Source organism: Neovison vison, chromosome 6, assembly GCF_020171115.1.
Source record: "Neovison vison isolate M4711 chromosome 6, ASM_NN_V1, whole genome shotgun sequence".
In the NCBI taxonomy this organism is placed as follows: domain Eukaryota; kingdom Metazoa; phylum Chordata; class Mammalia; order Carnivora; family Mustelidae; genus Neogale; species Neogale vison.
The window spans coordinates 115,833,371-115,837,705 of NC_058096.1; the positions used below are offsets into that span (position 1 = coordinate 115,833,371).

Below are 4,335 nucleotides of genomic sequence, written 5' to 3' on the forward strand. Positions count from 1 at the left end.
TGTGAAAATCTTAAGAAGTAGAACACTGCTGCTGGCACTAAAAACCTCACCCAGCAGAGCAGATGAGGAATAAGAAGAAAAGCCATTAAACAAACAGACCAAAAAGTGATGTCTTCCTCTTAGGTGGTTAGCACTGTAAGCAGGACTCTAACGTTCAGGCTGATAACCCCAACATGGGACTGGAAGCTACAGTCAACCAGATGATGGGCCCCAAAGAGACTAACCAGGCAGCAGGACCTCGACTGCCCATTCTTATCAATCAAGCCATGGGACCGTCTGCAAATACACTCTCACTCTGGTCACTCATGCTAGATCTCAGGACTAAAGGCCACCGCAAATCCCCCACCCTCTTTCAAGCCTCTAAGCCTCCATCTAGAAGACCCTTCTCTTCCTTCACTTGGGCTCATGCCCATAAGCTCAATGCCAGCCTGTCAGTGAAATCTCTCCTAATCTACCCAGTCTTGAACTTCCATCATGATCAATTTTCGCCCACCCTTACCATCTCCTCTTTTGAGCATAGCTATCTGATAGCACTTAACACATTCTGTTACACTTAGTTCCTTTAAAAATCGGACTCCTGGAAGATTGTAGATTTTTTTCTAGACAGGAATGGTATTGTATGAACCCCACGCCTGTCTCATAGTAGCTGTTCAGTGAATGTTTATTGAACGGTCCAGGGAGTGACAGCATAAAAGACTGTTATAATTACAAAGTATAGTCGATCTTCGAACAAGGCAGGGATTAGGGGCACTGCCTCCCCTCAAAGACAAACATCTGCATATAATTTTTGACTCCCCAAAACCCTAACCACTAATAGTCTATTGTTGACCATAAGCCTTACCGATGACAGTTGATCTACATGTATCTGTGTGTTATATGTGTTACCTACTGTATTCTTACAATAAAGGGAGCCAAAGGAGGAAAATGTTATTAAGAAAATCATAAGGAAATCATTTACAGCACTCTACTATATTTACTGAAAAAAGTCTGCATGTAAGTGGACCCACACAGTTCAAACCCATGTTGTTCCAGGGCCAACTGTACTATATGCCATCTCCCAGCATCACCCCGATGGGAAAGAACAAATATCATTATCCCCATTTTATAGATGAGAGCAAGTCTCATTCACTCTCACTCATTGTGTGCAAGCTTCAGTCCAGGGCCGAGCTTCTCAACTGTAACGTGCACCCTGTGGCCGAACGCAGATTTGGTCTGTCTGGCGTGGAGCCCGAGATTCTGCATTTCTAACAAGCTCCCCGGTGGTGCCCAGGCTGCTGGTGCGAGAGCCTCACTTGAGTCTCACGTACGCAGCAGCGTGGAGGCTGAGAGAGAGAGAAAAAAAAAAAATCCAATTAGCTTGAATGCAGAGCAGGAACTAGGGTCTTCTTTTAAAGCTTGGGAAGGAGAAAGGACTGACGGCATTATGCCCATTTTACAGCTAGGGAAGTCAAGGGTCGGAGAGAAGACATGACTTCTCCAAGGTCTAATCCAACCCTTGGACACTGGTTCTGTGCTGCACACCAGGAAGCTTCAGAGATGAAGGCACCAGGTCCCTCCCTCAGGGAGATGACAGGGGAGATGCCCATGCTCAGGGGACTCCAACGCCAAGCCGACTGAGAGAGAGCCACAAGTCCAGAAGCGGGTGAACACGTGCCAGCCAGATTTTACTCCCCAAACATGCCACATCTTTGTTTTTCACCCACAGCCCAATTAGACGGCGGATGGGGGTCTTCTTCCATCAACCCAATCCCTTTAAAAGAAAGAAAGAAGGAAAAAAAAAAACAAGAAAACAGTGGCTTTAGGATTTTTCTTTTAAGCCCTGAACCTCTGCAGTGGAAAGTGCTGCCCTTCCGACCTGTTGATGTAATTGCCATAATTGAAGATTCCAGGCCCCCATGTGGGTGGACAGGGCCCCATTCATCCATCGGGTCAGCGCAGTGTAAACCTGCTGAGTCCTTCAGATGCCCCGGCCCTCCGCCTCCCCCTCCCACCCGCCTTCAGCCCTGCAGGCCCGGCCCAGGCTGCGCCCTCTCTCGCTCTGGGAACCGTGCCTAATTAAGGGGTCTGTTCTCATCTCCATGGGGCCCGACTTAAGGCCTCCTGACCGTAATGAGAGCCACACGTGTGGGGGTGGGGGACGCAAAGACCAGACCCCCTGCTGTCTTAGCACCCTATTAAACAGCAAGTCACATACGCGCACGCGCACGTACATTGCAATTCTGCAGTAATCACCATCCTATCTTTAGAGCTCCCCGAGCTGCTCCAATTCTGAAAGAGGAAGGAACCCGAGAGAAGAAATAACTTGCCCAAGGGCACACAGTGACGCGGGACTCAGGTGTCAGGTTGCATCTCGAAGCACAGACTTCCCCTTCGGGAAGGTGGGGCATGCTACTGCAGCCCCAGGGGAGCAGATATGAGGGAGGAGGGGGAGGAGACAGACTCCCAGCTGGACACTCTGGAGCAGCCAGTTTCAGAGGGCTGGCCAACAGCAGAGCAGAAAGGAGAAGTTAGCTGGGGCTGGGGCTGTTGGCGGCTCCGAGACACCCTTTGATCCCCCCGACAAAGGCAACCTCAGACTGGGACATTCCCGGCTGCAGGTGGATCCGTGCCTAATCCGGGTCCTCCTGGTGTGAAAAGGAGCCAGTCTTGGTAGCCCTCTCCTGCAGTCTTTGTGTCCGGGTCTAAGCTCCTCCCCTCCCCCTCCCCCACACCATATTTCCAACCCCTTCTCCCCTTGGAGCCTGAGAGCACCCAAGCACGGGGCTCTGCAACCCATTCCTTCTGTCTCCCTGGCAGGGGGACTTTGCCCAGCACCCAGCACATAGTTGGTTCTCAGTAAATATTCATGAAATATAATAAACGTGGATGTTTGCTCCAACTCTAAATCATGTTAGTGCCCTGAGATGGGCTGAAAATCATGTGGAACAAACGTCAGAGATACTGGCTCATTAATAAAGACAGTGAATGAAAGGGACTGAATATTTCAGCTCTGTCTAACTCCAACTCCATGGCACAGAAGTGAATCACAAGAAAAAAAGCCGACAACTTCCTGGGTACTAACAATAGAATCTGGAGACCCAAAGTTCTTCCCCAAGCTCCCTCACCACATCTCTACTCCCATATTCCCTCTTTCCACCTCCCAAGCCTCTGTGATTGCTAGTTATGGACTGATGGGCCCCACCACTTGTATCATGTGACACCTCCGCTCAAAAGTCTTCAATGGCTCCCTATTTCCTCTGTATGAAATCTGCGCCAGACCTCCTCAGTCTGGCTCAGCCTTAACTCAATACCATAATTTTCCATTGCTCTGTAGAACACTTTCTTCCCTTTTAGGTACGTTGGTCCCCTCCCCCAGCCCAGAGAGTGTAGGACAGAGGGTGGGGTAAAGATGAAATTTGGGGCCAGAAGACCCAGGTATGAGTCCCAGATCCACCACTGGAACTCTCCGAGCCTAGTTTCCCACGGTTAAAACAGGGATGATAATAATATGCAATCGTGGGCTTGGTGTGAAGATGAGGGGGTATAATGGATGTTAAAATACTTTACAAACTGTAAAGGGCTAAAAGAATGACAATTGTTCATATCTACTCACGAGTATTCCCACCTCCAACCCTGCCTTTGATCTCAGGATTCTTGGGCTCAGTCCCACCCACCTCAGGCCCTGTCACCTGTAGAGAATTGTCCCGCTGACTTAAATTCTTGCTGGAGTCCTAGCTCTTTAAGGCCTCACCCCCAGAGTGTCTTGATTTGTTCACTTTTTCTTGCACATGTTAGCCTTAGAACTCCACGCATTTGGTTATTTACTCCTATGTAATATCATACAAAAATTTAGGTTGCTTACAATTAAAAAACAAATATGCTTATGATAGCAAAGCTCAAGAAACAAATGGAGGGAAAAATCCCAAACATCACAAGAGAAAGAAAGGGACAATTATGTTAGCCAGGTTAGCTGGCTACTGCAGTTAAGTACCCTTGGGAATAAACCTCATCTTCTCTTCTTCACCCTTCTGTGGAAGAGGGACTTGTGCCCAGCAGCCCACAAAAGGGGAGGGTTGGAGTGGAACTTTTCCAGCTAATGCAACTGGTGAGCACACACTCACCAAGAGGTGGTCACTGAATCCAGGGGCACTGTGATGCAGTCCCTGACTTTTGCACTCTGGTCTCATGCCTGTTCTCTGCCCCATTCCAGACTTCTGTCTTGACCACCTGCACAGGGACTTGCCCCTCGCTGCCCACCACCACCACCAAGCAGGATGGTCGCCATTCTCTGCTGCTCCCACTCTCTTGGCTTTCTAGAAGCTAGCTCACAATCTTTCCTTGCAGCAGCTTAAACAC

The 4,335-nt window shown here is 49.0% G+C and overlaps 1 long non-coding RNA gene across 1 annotated transcript; it reads right to left on the reverse strand.

The window, feature by feature from the left end:
* Positions 1-1,012: 1,012 nt before the first annotated feature.
* LOC122910525 lies at positions 1,013-2,266 on the reverse strand. Its single transcript, XR_006385236.1, has 3 exons — positions 2,211-2,266; positions 1,704-1,750; positions 1,013-1,322 (listed from the first exon to the last, which is right to left on the reverse strand). It is a non-coding gene; the product is annotated as an uncharacterized LOC122910525 (long non-coding RNA).
* Between the last annotated feature and the right edge of the window lie 2,069 nt (positions 2,267-4,335).